Raw genomic sequence first — 18849 nt, 5'->3', positions numbered from 1 at the left:
CCAGTGGTAATTTACGCATGTATAATCTTGGTAGGGCAAAAAATAAATAATGCTTGGAATGCATGTCAGTAAAGCCACTACATAACACAACAGTAAACAATACATTAATTGCACTAAACGGAGACAAACGGTGCCCTACAAACGTTAGCTACCAAAGCTGCTCTGGATAAAGAAGTCTGCTAAATGACTAAACTGTAACTGTAAACTGTCCCAACACATACTTACACGGTACACCTAGCTATCAGCGGAGCCTTGTCTGGCAGCAAATGCGGTTTGCAGTTTGCCGCACACCGCGCCGTTCTTATAAGATCAGTGAATTGCGCTGAATGCGAGCACTACGCAGACCTAACGCTCTCAAACGAAGTACTTCCGCCCAGACGGTTACGTCATCAATACTGGCGGTATTTTAAATGAACTAGCTAGCTAGTCGTGAGTTGACAGCTGTATGATAAGTGAAATACTCTACGTTTTAGTAAGCCAGCTAAATCTCTCGAATATGGTAGGTGTACATGTTGTTTGACAAAGCTGATAAACAGTCGATTTCAATAGCTGCATTTTCTCCTATTTTAACGTTAATGATATCACTTGTTTACAGTCTGTAATGCTATCTATTTCACTGCTAATCTTTGCTAGCTAACGTTCGTTTGCTTATTTTGAGGTTTTGGTAGCTACCAGCAGCTGTAATGTTTCGCTAAGATACTTCCTGCTTTTACTGCTTTCGTGTAAAAAAAAAAAATACTTTGTCTGTCTGAAATTTTCCCATTAGAATTGCTGAGGAAGCTGGCTTAGCTCTAATTTACTAAACTAGCTAACTTAATCTGATTTGCTAGTAAGACTTCAGGTATTTTCGTAACTCACCAAAGTAAAGATGTTGGTAGAGTGCTGACGAACATTTCTCTGTATGCGCCTGGTGTAATTTTTTCCAAAACATGAATAAACTACTTTTGAAAAATGTTCCCAAACTCATGGTCCACGCTATAGTGCAGATCCAACGCATGCGCGTGGACCAGAGCTAACTAGTTACCCACTTGTTGATAACAATATTGAGAATTTCCTGATTTCAGAGTTCCAACGAATTACAACAGGAGAATGTAAGTACGGTAGCCAAATCTGAGCCTTTGTAAAGTGCAATAATTTATCCATTCAACATGCATGTCCCAATTCTGACATTTTTGTCTCAGGGACAGCCACTGGACACAGAGTCAGAGGTCCAGGATACTCCAGCACCACCGCCATTCCTTTCACACAGAGTGCTCGGAGGCTGCACAGGCAGAACTGTTGAATGAGTGTGAAGAGCAGTTTGCCCAGCTGCAGATGGTACTGGTTCTGATCTGTTTACAATGACAGCTTGGTTCTGCACAGACACCTTTGGATGATGTGATATTATTGTGTTAATGTTAAAATTGTATATTCTGTTTGTTTTTCAGCTTCAGAACGAGATCATTCTAGAGCCAGACTCGGATGAAAACCCACAAGAACAGGTCAGAGATTGCCCTATTTCCTATAGCTGAATGGGAAAGCATTAGTATGTGTGCATGTACTTTTTACATTATCTTGCCTTATCTGCTGCATATCTGTTATTTGTCCAACAGTCTGTGAATAGATTGACAGCTGTAGCAGCTGAGCTGAAGCAGTGGCAGACAATACAGCCAGAACGTGAGTGTCTGGTTTCTACTCTGAATATAATTCCTTTATAACTCATTGATTGTGTAAATAACTGTATGACTGAAACATAAGCATATGTAACATCAGAATGTGGTTTACTTTCTATCCATAGTGTTGTCCACAAATCCTGAGGTGTTACTCGCCGTTGGAGCAGAGGAGGTAAATTGACATGTGGATGTTGTCTTCCACAGTAGTAGTTACTATTGGAAATTTTTCAAAAATATCAATAATATATTTCTATGCAGTTACCTTTAATATAGGTATTTCAGATATCAAACGCTATTTTACAGTTATACAGAGCCTTATGCTTATGAAAACTAACCATATTCATGTTCAACAAGTTTATTTAAAAAACTATTATTTCCCTACTTCCACAGTTACAGAAGCTGAATTCACAACTGGAGTTGGTCCTCTCCTGCTCACAAGCCAAGAGAGAACACTCTGAGAGAGACTTTAAAAAGTATTGTTTGAATGTGATTGTCTTTTAGATTGTTATTCTAAATCTCCAACCCTTTGAATGTTGATAGGGGAGACAGTAGATTTTACAGTATAGATCTGTGTTCCTGTTTCAGTGAACAGAAGTGGTTGGAGGAAAAGAAGGAAGTGTTGAGGGCAGGCACTGAACATGTGGTCAAACAGCGACTGGAAAACGAAAGGTTATCAGAACACAGGTAATTGACAACAACTGGGCCATGTTTGTTAGGGCACACTGTAAATTTAACATTTTACAATGGTAAAGAAAAACAAATGTTTTTTATTGGACAAGTTCAGATTGTACCTCCCCATTTCACTACATTTTGGAGTGTTTTCTTCGGTTTCCTGCCTATGAATATGACCCTGAATAATAGAAAATTACACATAAACCAACACATTGAAAACGATCCTGAGTTTAATATGGAAGTGCTGCTGTCGTTCAGTGTGTTGCAGGACACCAAGAAGAAGATCCAGAAGATGAAGGATTACCAGGACAGACTGATGGAGACCCTGCAGATGTACTGGAGGAACACTTCCACTTCCTACACAAGAGACCAACGCTAACAAGAAGAAAAGGTGGTAGTCCGAGTGATGTATTATGTGGCACTGATGGAGGGGTTCCTCAATGGTCCCATATTGTTTTCTACAGTGGCATCTAGCCTCGTCTCAGATCTGTTTGTGCTGTGTAGCCAACCTTCATGTCTGTTGGGCAAGAGAGCACAAACAGATCTGGGACCAGCCTAGATGGCATGATTTTTGTGTCCATTTTCAGAACATTCCTCAAGAGCTGAACGAGAATCTAATTTCGCTCAATGAAATCCTGGAGGTAAGTCTCTGTTCGCATGCATTGTTTGTGTTTTATTATTCAACCCGGTGCTCTGTTTTAATTTTGTATTACTTTATTGCTACATGCTTGAGCCAGTAGCAGCTTTATAGTCTAGCTTTATATGACCATCTATATTTTACACTTACATTACACTCACATCTCTTTGTAATGTAGATCAACTTGATCACAGTACAACAAATGGCATAAAAACAACCCCTACTCACCTATTGCTCTAATTCGAACAACAACATCAATTGTCATCTTAAACCCCTTATCTTAATCTTAAACCTTATCTTCCATTGTTAAAATCGTGCAGCTGCTGATGAACAAGACTTTGGAGACGCCTCACGATCCCTACATATTGATAGACGAGACGTTCTGGCCCCACACAGAGATGCTGCTGCGCTACGGCATTGCACTGAGACACCCAGAGGACTGTTTCAAGATCCGCCTGGAAACCTTTTTATTAACAGGAACTGGTCAGACATTTTGGATCCAGTTTGGTCAGCTGTATAGCAGCCTGATCCCAGATGCTTATGTTGTCTTGCCATCTCATTGTTATGCCATCTACCATAAGTGTTGGTTATGCAGTACAAACAGATCTTGGACCAGGCTTGGTGTATAGTAATATCATGAGTATGTATTGAGATAGTGGCCTGATACGGTCACTGGTTTATAGTGTTATTTCCTGTATGTTTCACAATACATTAACCTTTTGTATGTTTTTTTATATGTTCAAAGATGGATGTTGCTCTCTCTGGCTACGTGGAACACAATGTGATTATGCATACTTTGGATATGGGGAAACCTTAAATTGTTATTGTGTATATATTTCCATGTATCAATGTATGTCAGATTTGTTCTTAATAAAATGAAAAATCATAACAAAAAAGACAGACATTCGTTATTCACTGTAGCACTTTGTTCTAATCTGAAGAACAGAAAACAACATCTTGATACATCAGTACTTGATTCACAGCAGTCTATAACTCAAGTACATAAGAACTTGTATCATATTTTTGCATATATCTACAGAAATTCTTAAGGAAAGAGAACCTGAACCTACAACACATTGAAAAATGCTTAAAATTCATTGACAAGAAACCCTGACGTGCGTCAGCAGTTTACGTCATCTCCAGCATCCAATCCCGAGAGCCGTTTAAGCATGTTCACTCCCCTCCCAGGAGTTCGTGCATTCTTGTGGGCGGAGACGAAATTTCGGTTCCGGGTATTTTTTATACTTCTCTCGAAGGCGTCCATTTGTCTGATTATGGTCTTAAATCATAAAGTTCTACAAATTCACGAACGTTCAAGGTAGAAAACAGTTTTATTGAAAGAACAAACAGAATATCAGCAAAGATGACGACCCGATCAGAGAGAGAGAAGGCCCTGAAACTCAACGAGCAGCATCAGCCATTCTGTCCAAAATGCTGAGAGAGGACGACAACAAATACTGCGCCGATTGTGAGGCGAAAGGTAACTATATAACACGATGTAAACTTCGTTAAATTATGTGTCATTTGATGTTACATTACTGTTCCAGTTTCAGTTATTCGTCTAGCCGGACTCAGACTGAGTTGTTAGCTAGCTATGCTATGCTAACTGTATGTAGCAGCTAGTCTGCTGACACCTTCCTTCCTCTTTAGCATTTAGCCGGTAGCAACTAGGCTAGCTAGCTTGCAAAGCTATGCTAGGTAGCATTTTGTCTCCCACCACACCCCATGATCCAAACTTTAGTCATACATGTAAATGCAAGTTTCTACACCTTTGCACCATGAAAGTCACCACTGGGAAACTATCCCTAAATGTCAAAACATGTCACTCTAAAATAATACACAGGGAAGACATGCCAATCTGAAGTCCTGTTGTGACACCTGCCCCACAGGTACAGACATGTTTTGATAAGTGAATCTTCCCTTACCTGGGTCGTGATCATTAGACACCTAACAGAAGAGAACGGACTGAAACCGGGAGGGACTACCTGAACTTGTTCTGTTGCAAAACATTTAGCTTCGATGTGCACTAACGAGTACGACGCTGTCTCTGCCTGCCAGGTCCAAGATGGGCATCATGGAACCTGGGAGTGTTTATCTGTATCCGATGTGCTGGCATCCACAGGAATCTTGGGGTACACATATCACGGGTAAAATCTGTCAACCTGACCAATGGACAGTAGCACAAATACAGGTAACTAGCCAATGTCCAAGATTTATAATATTCATAAATTGGACATTTGGGATGTCATATATTGACCTATATTTATTGACACTGACACCTCTCTTTCTTGTATATCCTACTGTCCGAATACAAAGTTGCCTTATTAACCCATACTTATCATGTCCCTCCTCTGTTTCACTATCCACCCTCCACCCCTCATTTCTCTCTATCTCTCCTCTTGTCTCACAGAGCATAGTAGATATGGGCAACTCCAAGTCCAGGCAGCTTTATGAGGCCAACCTTCAGACAACTACAGAAGGCCCCAGACAGACCAGTATCCTTACAACCACACACACACACACACACACACACACACACACACACACACACACACACACACACACACACACACCACACACAGTCTCTCTCTCTACACACACACACACACACACACACTGTGGTTCCCAAAAAGCTTCCCATAACACAGATACTTAACCCTTCTTTATAATATTGCTAATTTTTTTTAACCCCTGACCCCAGAGCAGTGGAGTTCTTCATCAGGGACAAGTATGAGAAGAAGAAATACTACAGCAAGAATGTGACCAATGGAGGCAGCGTATGTAACCTCCTCTGACACCACACTCAAACTGGCTTGGCGGATAGTGCTAGAATGTGTAACACTGTCTTATTTGTATAGATTCTCCAAAGTGTTGCTTGTTATGTGTTAGGTTAAAGGGATACTTTGGGATTTTGGCAATGAGGCCCTTTATCTACTTCCCCAGAGTCAGATGAACTCTGGATACCATATGTATGTCTCTGTGTCCAGTTGAGGTAGTTTCACAAGCCAATGCTAGCATCTATTTCACAGGTGGTTATGGTGCTGCTGGGTTACTGTTATTGTGGATATGGCCTAAACATTTTGGAACATTATTCAAACAAGATTAGGCCTATATCTCACTTCCCTCCATTGCTTTTTTCTAATTTCCTCTTATGATGTTCCTATACAGCCAAAAGACAAGGAGACCAAGAGAGAGAAGGAAACTGATAGAGGAACCAAGCTGTCATATAATGCCAAGGTACTGGTGGTTTTTGAATGGATACATATTTAGACTCATAAGATATCTGTCTCAACCCAACCCATATTCATTTTTTTCGGCAATCACACTGTACTCCTGTTTGTCTCTTTTGAGCTTTGCAGTCAGCATTATAGATTTATTTTCATTACAACTGTTCCACTCATCATGACACTCCATTCTATAGCGGTCAAGCCAGACCATAATATGCTTTTTTTTTAGATGAATCACCCTAACCCCCCACTATTTTTTTTTTTTTTTGGGTTTTGGGGGTTTATGGTTTACTCTACCGACGCATTCCATAACAAATGGGTTTTAGTTGTTTAATGGGAGCAGACTTAAAGGGCAATTCCACCACTTTTCAACCTCATATTCATTCTCCGGCACCACACCATTGTCTACATATGTGGAAATGGCACATTTCTATGATCTGTGGTTAAAAAGATAAGAAAAATGCTTAGCTGTAACATTACAGGGTAGGATTAAAAGTAAGAAAACTGTGATTTTCAAAACTTGCAAACATGTTTCTAGCCAGAGAGAGGGGGTATTTTCTCTGCTCCCATGTCACCAATCTCATAGTGTTTGTTTTTTAAATGTTTAAACTTTTTATTATGTCACCGGGTAGAACTTAGACTTTATCAATTTTTTTCTACAAAAAGTAGAAATGCGCCATTTAACAGTCTAGTATGGCAAACTGTATGGGAAAACATGACTGTTAACAGGTCCGGCATTATACTAGTACTTAATATAACTATTTACAAATGTCCATGGTCACCATGTCCAGCAAATGGATTTGTTGTGGTGCATCTCACTGTGTAGTTACTTTGACGTGTTGATACATTTGATGTCTTGGTGAAAAGTAGATCATCCTTGGGGGTTAGGGTTAGAGTGCTGGGTGTCGTAGCTCCCGGCATGTTTGTTCCTAGACAAAGCATTGAGCAATACATTGAATGTGGTCAAGTAACCCAAGGCTGATGATGCAACTAACCTTTGACCTCTAAGAGGGCTTGACCTCTGAGGGTTTGAAATATCCCTCACATGTCTAATGAGAAGTAAACCTCAGGATCTTTGTTTCATTATGAACTAAATCTATGTCCTCAACCGAAGCCCTCCATATTTAGCCATTAGTCTGGAAAAAGCTTAACACGTTACTTCAAGACTACATTATTATTTTTTCACAATCATTATGCCCCTTTTCTATTGGACTCCTCACCTCTGAAGAGTGAAGAGACCCGGCAAGCCCCCAAAGCCAGTCCTGTGAAGATTGCAGAACCTCCCGTCAACCTACTTGGCCTTGGTAAGACCAAACCAATCAGTTTTCCAGTCAACCAGGGTCGAATTCATTAGCAAATGGTCATATTCAGGAGTTGTATTCATTAGCAAAAATGTTTGTGGCAGAAAAACGAAAATTAGAGTTTCATATTGGACAAGTTCAGGTAGTCCTTCCTGGTTTCAGCCCGTTTCCTTTCGTTTGGTGCCTATTGAATACAACCCTACTGACAGTAAACCAGTCAGTTATTCAGACATGCTGAGTCCTGAACAATACACATTCTTCTTATGTACATTTTGTCCTCCCCTGTATAACCTGTTTTAGACTTCTCTCAGTTTTTTTAACTCTCTCCCTCTCTCTAGATGCTCCAACGGCGGCCCCTGCTAACAATGGTAGTGCTGCTAGCACAGCAAGCAGCGTACTCGGATATCTTCGGCCCCATGGTGTCCAACCCCTCCCTCATCTAATGCTGCTGCTTAGTTCTCTCAGGTAACACAATCTGATGACCTCACTACTTCCCTGGTCCCTATGGACACCCAGCCCCACAAACATAAATACACATACTGAACCTCTACCTGTATATTTACAGTGAGGGAAAAAAGTATTTGATCCCCTGCTGATTTTGTACGTTTGCCCACTGGATAAAGAAATGATCAGTCTATAATTTTAATGGTAGGTTTATTTGAACAGTGAGAGACAGAATAACAACAACTTAAAATCCAGAAAAACGCATCAAAAAATTTTATAAATTGATTTGCATTTTAATGAGAGAAATAAGTATTTGACCCCCCTCAATCAGAAAGATTTCTGGCTCCCAGGTGTCTTTTATACAGGTAACGAGCTGAGATTAGGAGCATACTCTTAAAGGGAGTGCTCCTAATCTCAGCTTGTTACCTATATAAAAGACACCTGTCCACAAAGCAATCAATCAGATTCCAAACTCTCCACCATGGCCAAGGCCAAAGAGCTCTCCAAGGATGTCAGGGACAATATTGTAGACCTGCACAAGGCAGGAATGGGCTACAAGACCATCGTCAAGCAGCTTGGTGAGAAGGTGACAACAGTTGGTGCGATTATTCGCAAATGGAAAAAACACAAAAGAACTGTCAATCTCCCTCGGCCTGGGGCTCCATGCAAGATCTCACCTCGTGGAGTTGCAATGATCATGAGAACGGTGAGGAATCAGCCCAGAACTACACAGGAGGATCTTGTCAATGATCTCAAGGCACCTGGGACCATAGTCACCAAGAAAACAATTAGTAACACACTACGCCATGAAGGGCTGAAATCCTGCAGCGCCCGCATGGTCCCCCCTGCTCAAGAAAGCACATATACAGGCCCGTCTGAAGTTTGCCAATGAACATCTGAATTATTCAGAGAAGAACCGGGTAGAAAGTGTTGTGGTCAGATGAGACCAAAATCAAGCTCTTTGGCATCAACTCAACTTGCCGTGTTTGGAGGAGGAGGAATGCTGCCTATGACCCCAAGAACACCATCCCCACCGTCAAACATGGGAGGTGGAAACATTATGCTTTAGGGGTGATTTTCTGCTAAGGGGACAGGACAACTTCACTGCATCAAAGGGACGATGGACGGGGCCATGTACCGGCTCAAATCTTGAGTGAGAACCTCCTTCCCTCAGCCAGGGCATTGAAAATGGGTCGTGGATGGGTATTCCAGCATGACAATGACCCAAAATACACGCCAAGGCAACAAAGGAGTGGCTCAAGAAGAAGCACATTAAGGTCCTGGAGTGGCCTAGCCAGTCTCCAGACCTTAATCCCGTAGAAAATCTGTGGAGGGAGCTGAAGGTTTCGACTTGCCAAACGTCAGCCTCAAAACCTTAATAACTTGGAGAAGATCTGCAAAGAGGGAGTGGGACAAAATCCCTCCTGAGATGTGTGCAAACCTTGTGGCCAACTACAAGAAACGTCTGACCTCTGTGATTGCCAACAAGGGTTTTGCCACCAAGTACTAAGTCATGTTTTGCAGAGGGGTCAAATACTTATTTCCCTCATTGAAATGCAAATCAATTTATACCATTTTTGACATGCGTTTTTCTGGATTTTTTTTGTTGTTATTCTGTCTCTCACTGTTCAAATAAACCTACCATTAAAATTATAGACTGGTCATGTCTTGTCAGTGGGCAAACGTACAAAATCAGCAGGGGATCAAATACTTTTTTCCCTCTCTGTACATGCACAACATATTACCTATATGTCTACATCTCAATGAGGCTCAGTTGATAGAGCATGTCGCTTGCACCGCCAAGGTTGTGCGTTCGTTTCCCAATGGAGGACCAGTGGAAGAAAAAAATATATATACAGTTGAAGTCGGAAGTTTACATCTTAGCCAAATACATTTAAACTCAGTTTTTCACAATTCCTGACATTTAATCCTATAAAAAATTCCCTGTTTTAGGTCAGTTAAGATCACCACTTTATTTTAAGAATGTGACATTTCAGAATAATGGTAGAGTGATTTATTTCAGCTTTTATTTATTTCATCACATTCCCAGTTGGTCAGAAGTTTACATACACTCAATTAGTATTTGGTAGCATTGCCTTTAAATTGTTTAACCTGGGTTAAACGTTTGGGTAGCCTTCCACAAGCTTCCCACAATAAGTTGGGTGAATTTTGGCCCATTCCTCCTGGGACGGAGCTGGTGTAACTGAGTCAGGTTTGTAGGCCCACTCCTTGCTCGCACACGTTTTCAGTTCTGTCCACATGTTCTGTAGGATTGAGGTCAGGGCTTTGCAATGGCCACTCCAATACCTTGACTTTGTTCTCTAAGCCATTTTGCCACAGCATTTTGCCCAAATGGAAGTTTGTCATTGGGGAGACTCATTTGCCACCAAGCTTTAACTTCCTGACTGATGTCTTGAGATATTGCTTCAAAATATCCACATCATTTTCCTCTCATGATGCCATCTATTTTGTGAAGTGCACCAGTCCCCTCCTGCAGCAAAGCACCCCCACAGCATGATGCTGCCACCCCCGTGCTTCACGGTTGGGATGGTGTTTTTTCAGCTTGCAAGCCACCCCATTTTTCCTCCAAACATAACGATGGTCACATGGCCAAACAGTTCTATTTTTGTGTCATCAGACCAGAGGACATTTCTCTAAAAAGTATGATCTTTGTCCCCATGTGCAGTTGCAAACCGTAGTCTGGCTTTTTTATGGTGGTTTTGGAGCGGTGGCATCTTCCTTGCTGAGCGGCCTTTCAGGTTATGTCGATATAGGACTTGTTTTACTGTGGATATAGATACTTTTGTACCTGTTTCCTCCAGCATCTTCACAAGGTCCTTTGCTGTTGTTCTGGGATTGATTTGCACTTTTCGCACCAAAGTATGTTCATCTTTAGGAGACAGAACGCCTACTTTCCTGGAGAGCAGTATGACGGCTGCGTGGTCCCATGGTGTTTATACTTGCATACTATTGTTTGTACAGATGAACGTGGTACTTTCAGGCGTTTGGAAATTGCTCCCAAGGATGAACCAGACTTGTGGAGGTCTACAATTTTTTTCTGAGGTCTTGGCTGATTTTCTTTTGATTTTCCCATGATGTCAAGCAAAGAGGCACTGAGTTTGAAGGTAGGCCTTGAAATACATCCACAGGTACACCTCCAGTTGACGTAAATGATGTCAATTAGCCTATCAGAAGCTTCTAAAGCCATGACATAATTTTCTGGAATTTTCCAAGCTGTTTAAAGGCACAGTCAACTTAGTGTATGTAAACTTCTGACCCACTGGAATTGTGATACAGTGAATTATAAGTGAAATAATCTGTCTGTAAACAATTGTTGGAAAAATGACTTGTGTCATGCACAAAGTAGATGTCCTAACCTACTTGCCAAAACTATAGTTTGTTAAGAAGAAATTTGTGGAGTGGTTGAAAAACAAGTTTTAATGACTCCAACCTAAGTGTATGTAAACTTCAGACTTCAACTGTATATATATATATATCCATCCATGCATGCAGGCCAGTGCATGTTAGCGTGAGAGAAGTTTGAAGATCAAGAGACTGAATATGGTTAGCGACTTTTCTTACGTAGTTCTTACAGTTTTTGCTTCCCTTCTTCCAGGCTAGCTCCAGTACCCCCAGCCAGCACCCCAACACAACCCCCAGCAGCAACCCCATCCTCAGGCTCTACCCAGGGAGACCTGGACCTGTTCAGTGAGACTGGTGGTGGAGTTGGCATTAAGGGGGAGGACACCGGGGCCAAGAAACACCTCTCCAAGGACTCCATCCTGTCCCTGTATGGGAACACCAGTATGCCTCAGATGCCCCAGCACCAGCAGGCCCCGCCTGGTAAGGAGAAATACAGACAAGCGTACACATGCACATACTGTACACTCATGCAGGGCTCTACACTGACCTTTTTTACAAGGAGCACATGTGCGCCTAAGTTGAAAAATGTAGGAGCACACAAAGACATTTAGGAGCACAATGACAAATATGAGGTTAACAAGCCATTTCTTTATAGTAATGAATCTGTGCTCAGTGTATTCTCCATGGCACTCAGGGGCTTCGGTACAGTGAAGTAATCATTACAACAATTATCATCTGGGGGAATTTTTTTAAAATCCAGGCGCACTTGTGCTCCTAAATTAATATTCCAGGTCGCACAGCAAAATATTTAGGCGCATATGCCAGTAAAATGGTCGCTCTGTCATGCATCATTTTGGGCATGTGCACGCAAACACAAGTGCATGCACACACACACACACACACACACACACCAACCAATAACACAGAGGTTGGAAATGGTCCCCAACTGGCTCTGGGCTATATAGTGTAAATACCAAACACTTCTAAAGTAGCAAGTCACCAACCAAGTTGTTCAGTCACTTTCCCACTCTCTCAGTTTATCTGTGGCAAGCCGTCATAAAGGTTAACAGAACGTTTTATTTTGAAAGAAAGACAAACTGTGCAACCCTGTTCTCAGTATTTCTCCTCTCTTTCTCCACTCCAGCTGGTATATACATGAACCCCGCCCAGATGCAGTTTCCAGTAGGCATCCCCCAGCAGCAGGTCCCCACTGGCTACCAGGCCTTTCCTGGCATGGGCACGGGCATGCCCCCCACCACCGTCATGGGTGCCATGATGGCTCAGAGCGGAGCCGCCATGATGGGACCCAACACAGGCATGATGGTTGGCATGACGATGCCCAACGGTTTCATGGGACAAGCGCCTGCGGCCGGGATGGTTGGCATGGCTCCGAGGATGATGGGGGGTACCCCAGGGGGGATGCCCGCTGGTATGGTGCCCGCCCAGGGCATGCAGGGGATGTAGCCGTCCAGCCTGGGCAGCAGGGCCAGTGGAACATGGGACAGGTATGGTAGTTATTTTGTTGTCTCGTTCTTTGGCATATTGGGGTTTTTCCCCTAGGAGTAAGCTTTGCATTTGAAGTATAAGATGGTTTAATGAGAATACAAGATCAGTATCTTTGGGAGTTAACTTAATTAGGTAATGTTACCATATTGCCATAACTATCAAATTTTCTGAGATCGATATAGATGCATTGGGGTAAGGGGTTTGATTTTGAATTAGGCAATATTGTGTTTCCCTGACCCTGACACCTTTACCTTACTACTGGTCTCTCTCTTTCTTCCCCAGATGAACCAGCAGATGTCAGGGATGAGTCTGAACGGTGCCGGGGGGCATGGCCTTGGTCAGCCTGCCTCCACCATGGGAGGCTGCCGCTTCACCCTCCGGTCAGACACTCAGCACACAGCTCTGGAAGTGACCCACCTGGAGGTCAAAGATCAGGGATTGGGGGTCAGGGCAGCGGAAGAGGGGGTCTCAACCAGGGGGTCCGAAATTCAACATCCAACCCCCCAGCAACCTTACTATGAACTGATGCCCGTTCTCCAACTGTTACTGACCACTCTCCAACATCAAGCTTATCTGTCTCTGTTCGCATACTGAAGAGATGCATCCTTTCTTCAGGTAAGCACAGATCCATTGGTGATTGGACAGGTGGAAAGCAAGGTGACGGTCTTATTACTCTGACTGGCCCAACCAAATAAGATCAGTGATTACTTCAAGGAAGGAAGCATTTCTGAAGTATTCAAACGGGCACATCTCTCTCTCTCTTTGTCTCTTTCTGTCTATCTATCCCTCTGTCTTTCAGTCTCTCTTTTGATGAGTGAATTGGGCGTCATCATACATACACCATCATACGCAGGATGGCAGTCTGTGCCTGTTATGTGTTAGAAATCATAACTCTTTAATTTTCCTTTTTTGGAGAAAAAAATGAGCCCTGTAACACAACAATGACATCATCGACAACATACGAAAAAGCTGCAGGACCAGTTACACAAGCTTTATTGTATCATTATTATAAAAAATATTATAGAGAATTAAAGAATAGTATTTAAACTTTGGGAGAAGACATGGCTATCATTTCTGTGAATACTGCTCTCCTATGTACAGCTCTGTATAACCTTCTTTTAAAGTACCTGTGGTTCCCCTACAAAATAAAGTATGATAAACTGTGTCTGATGTGTGTTCTAGATTCTAGACTTCTGGGTTCTAGATTTTGCCATTAACAACATTCAAAGTCAATTCTACCAGAACACCTAAGAAGGTAAAGAAGTTTGCATTTAAAACATGTCTACTCCATGTATCTCTTTTTTTCCAGGGGTAGGCTACAGACATGCAAATGTCAGGGTGGTATCATTCTTTAACCATCCTTTGCAGAGCTGGCAAGTTATATACACCACATTTACAGTATTACATAAGAGGGAAAATAGTCACGGGAGACAAGAGCTCCCTGTAAGTAGGCTAAATATTTGAAAGAATTCTGTTGATGGTGCAATATGGTAAAAAAACATTTAAGAATAATTTTCTGAAAAATAACTGAATGAAGAAGAACTGAACTGGAGAGTTTTGTAGAAAAAACGAATTCCCAGTTGAGGAAAAGCGCGGGACATGATTTTAGCATGGTCCCTTTTGAGTGCATAAACAGTGAGGGTGTTTGTTGGTGCTGTCATCTTCAGGACAGGAATACCGGCTTACTTAACGGAGGAATAAACACACATGTTCATCGTTGGTGTTTCAACCAGAACGCGGGAAAATGCCCTTTCTTTATTTTCGCACATGCGCAGTTGTACATCTCTCATAGGGCATAACTGTACCAGTGTAAGAACACAATTTATAACATATTAGTCTATATGTTAACACCCCCACTTGCTCTTATACTGTACAAGTCATATTCAACCTAACTATCAACACATTTAGCTTACAGTTATACATCTCACAAATGTCAGTTTACATTCCAAACATATAACCCAATAATTTTTCATTTTTGAACTTCTACAGGTTTAGTCAAAACATCTGCAACCATGTCTGCCGTTGGACAATATTCAATACTTATTTTGCCATCACTGAGTGCAGATCGAATGAAATGATATCTGATGTCAACATGTTTACATCTCTGACGACATACTGGGTTCTTTTGACAGAGCAATTGCACCTTGGTTATCTTCAAAGATTGTTACTGGTGCATATTGGCACTCACTATCCATCTGGCCCAATAACTGTACAAGGTACAAACGTTCTTGTGTAGTAGCAGCCAGTGCCATGTACTCTGCTTCACATGTAGATAAAGCTACTGTTGGCTGCTTCTTAGACCTCCATGAAATAACAGGTCCACATTTAGTTAAACTAAAACAATACCCTGTTATGCTTCGTCTGTCACTTTGATCTGCTGCCCAATCAGCATCACAATATGCTATGAGGTTGAGTTTTTCCACCCCCTTTTTGTAACACAACTCCTGATTCATTGTCCCCTTCAAGTACCTCAACACATGTTTAGCTGTTATCCAGTGTTGCTCTTTTGGTTCTGATAGGTATTGTGACAGCTTGCTGACAATCCAACTGATATCCGGTCTTGTACATGTCATAACATATATCAAGCTGCCTATCACTTCACGATACTTTTTTGAATCAATAGGTTCACCATCACCATCAAAGTTTGTTTTTTGTTCACATGGTGTTGACCTTGTTTTACAGTCTGACATACCAAACCTTTCCAGTATCTTGGTTATGTACCTTGTTTGGCTCATCTTTATTTTCCCTTCACTTTGTGTAAAATCAATGCCTAGGAAATGTCTAAGCCTCCCAAGATCTTTCATCTTAAATTTTTCACTTATTTCTTTTACACTTGTGAGTGAGTCACTATCACTAGCAGCGATAATTAGATCATCGACCCAAATTATCAAAATGATCCTTTCTGTTGCAGTTTGTTTGTTGTAAACACAGTAATCAGCTGGGTTCTGTGTAAAACCATTTTCACTAAGGTGATCATGCAACATTTTGTTCCAGTTCCTTCCTGACTGTTTCAGGCCGTACAGTGACTTGTTCAGTTTGCAGACTAGTTGCTCACCTGTATCTGACCTGACTTCAAAACCCTCTGGTTGCTCCATGTACACTTCACAGTCAATAGGAGCATGTAGATATGCTGTTTTGACATCCATCTGATGTAACTCTAAGTCATACTGAGCTGCTAGCTGCATCAAACAACGTACTGATGTCATATTTGCAGTTGGAGAAAAATTATCCGTATAGTCTATTCCTGCCACTTGACTATATCCTTTTGCAATATATCTTGCCTTGTATGTCTCAGTCTCATCTGAATTGTTTTTGACCGCATAGACCCACCTGCCCCCCCCACTGCATTTTTACCCTCTGGCAGTGTGGTCAATGTGAATGTATCATTTTCCCTAAGGGAATCCATCTCCTCCTTCATAGCAGTAGCCCAAATCTCTGATTTTGGTGAAATCATTGCTTCTTTGAAGGTTTGTGGTGCATTGCACATTACTCTGTAGCAGTAGTCAACACTAGGTGGTATCTGGTCATCACACTTCACTTTTACACTCATAGTCTTTTAAGTACTGGGGCTTCTTCCTCTCTCTGTCTGGATAGCGTGGACTCTGACTATCTGAAGTCTCGATTTGCACATCTTGTGTCTCTTCGGAATTTTGATCTGCCATCTTGGCTTTTGGCATGGGGGATTGAAATCTCTCCCCATGAAGATCATCACTCATTTCCAAATCTGTCTGAGTTTGGCGCTCGACTACACCTTTTGTAACGAACTTGACTAATCTGTTTTTAAGAACTTTTCCAGTGTCTGGGTAGTAGACTAGGTATGCTGGACTATTTTTATCATACCCGACAAAAATACCCTTTTCACATCTTGAGTCCAACTTTTTCTTGTTCTGTCTGTATGCATAGCAAACAGATCCAAATTCTTTCATCTTTGAAAGATCAGGCTTTCTCCCAGTAAACATGTAGTGTGGAGTCTGTCCTACACGCTTATTGTAACACCTATTGCGAATTACTGCAGCAGTCATTACAGCATATGTCCACAATTTCTTTGGTAGGTTGCTCTCAAGTAGCATGCATCTTGCCATTTCAAACAGTGTTCTCCAATTTCTCTCAGCGGTCCCATTTTGATGGGGTGAGTAAGGGGCTGAAGTTTCATGTCTTATGGCATTCTTACTGAGCAGTGACTGGAACTATTTGGCTGTGTACTCTGTGCCATTATCTGACCTGACACACTTTATTTTTCCATAAGGGGCCACATCAGCAATAAACTTCTCAGTAGCTTTTACAGTATCACTTTTTGCTTTTAGGAAATACACAAAAACTGCCCCTGAATAATCATCCGTAAATGCTAGAGTATATCTGAACCCATCTTTCGCCTCTGGCTCAATAGGGCCAGCCAAATCAGTGTGCACAAGCTCAAGAGCTGCTTTTGCCTTTTCATCAGGCTCTATGTTTCTGCTCTGAACAAATTTTCCCTGTGTGCAGATTTCACAGTTGAGGGTAGATTTGTCAATCTTACCTGTGATTTTCATTCCCTCTGTCACATTTTCTAACTTTGACACATCCTCAAAATTACAGTGGCCAATAATTTTGTGCCATGTGTGAATATCATAGCACCCATGACATCCATCATCATTTTCATCACTTACAGTGTTAAGATAGTAAAGTCTATCATACTCCTCGATGTCAAAAGTGGTACCGTTCTTGTGGATGAGCTTGTTACACCCCTGTCGGAAGTTGACTGAAGCTCCGTTGGCTAAAATGTCCTGTGGAAACGACGGCACGTACAGCGCCTTCGTCAGCGTTGTTTTCACCCGACGACCCGTGTTGTCTCTCAGGTAAACCTCCGCTGCACCTCTCCTCTCCGAGACACCATTCGTTCTTGTTCCGTCAGCTAGCTCCACGGAATGTTTTTCCGGTTTGAAAGTCTCGTCAAACTCCTTAAACTGCCCGATGTCCGTGACTATATGTGACGTTGCTCCCGTATCAACCATCAGCCCTTTATGTTTCAGTCCACGAACCTGACAGTCACTTATTTTGAATGCAAATGTGTGGCCTTCAGCATCTGTTGCTTGTTTCACATTGTCTCTTCTTTTTCGTCTGCAATTTGCGTCAGTATGAGTGGAGCGCTTGCAAAACTACACCACTGTCTCCGTTCTCTGTGCTCTCCAGTAACGGTACATTCCCGGGCCTTGTGCCCTTTCTGGCCACAGTTGAAGCAGGTTATCTCGGTCCCTTTATCTCTTCCTCTTGGCCAGCTAACTTTAATGTTACTTGCCTTCATCACGTTGTCGTCAGTGGAAATGGCGCTAAACTTCTCGGTGCTTTCATAGCTCCTCAACTTGGTTTTGAACTTGCCATAAGTTGTCGGCTCGTCACTCTGCGTTAAGTGGATGGCAAACGGCTTAAATGATTCGGGCAAACCTTTCAGAATCATTGCAATCAACAGCCCGTCACTTAAAGTCTCTTCAGCATTCCTCAGTGCTGTAATAGCCGTCTCAGCACGAATGATATAATCCGTAACACTTTCGTCACTGGCTTTCTGAAGAGAAGTTAGCTCAGTGTAGAGGCTAATCACACGTGGCTTCCCTTATCCTGCATAATGTTCCCTCAATATCTTCAACGCTTTTCTCCCATCATCTGCTGCTTCTCTCATTATCAGGGAAATACTTTTATCACCCAAAACCTGTATCAATTCGGCGTAGGCTTCTTAATTTTTCTCTCCGTCTTCTTCATCTTCATCCACGCTCAATATGGTGGCCTTTAGCCCTAGCAAACGCAAGTGTCCCAAAAACTTCGTCTCCCATAACTCGTAGTTTTTTTCATCTCCGTCGAAACATAATCTATTCCATCAGCTTCCATGTTCCCTCCTGGGCCCATAACCTGTTGGTGCTGTCATCTTCAGGACAGGAATACCGGCTTACTTAACGGAGGAATAAACACACATGTTCATCGTTGGTGTTTCAACCAGAACGCGGGAAAATGCCCTTTTTTTATTTTCGCACATGCGCAGGTGTACATCTCTCATAGGGCATAACTGTACCAGTGTA

The 18849-nt window shown here is 42.0% G+C and overlaps 1 long non-coding RNA gene and 1 pseudogene across 1 annotated transcript; both read left to right on the top strand.

Moving 5' to 3' along the window:
• Window positions 1-1447: 1447 nt before the first annotated feature.
• LOC123487985 lies at window positions 1448-2101 on the top strand. Its single transcript, XR_006659927.1, has 4 exons — window positions 1448-1481; window positions 1593-1656; window positions 1778-1824; window positions 2043-2101. It is a non-coding gene; the product is annotated as an uncharacterized LOC123487985 (long non-coding RNA).
• Window positions 2102-4153: 2052 nt separating this feature from the next.
• On the top strand, window positions 4154-13444 carry LOC121560191 (annotated as a pseudogene).
• The last annotated feature ends 5405 nt before the right edge of the window (window positions 13445-18849 follow it).

The sequence above is a fragment of the Coregonus clupeaformis genome, unplaced genomic scaffold (genome assembly GCF_020615455.1).
Source record: "Coregonus clupeaformis isolate EN_2021a unplaced genomic scaffold, ASM2061545v1 scaf1960, whole genome shotgun sequence".
In the NCBI taxonomy this organism is placed as follows: Eukaryota; Metazoa; Chordata; class Actinopteri; order Salmoniformes; family Salmonidae; genus Coregonus; species Coregonus clupeaformis.
This window is presented reverse-complemented; position numbering and strand designations above follow the sequence as displayed.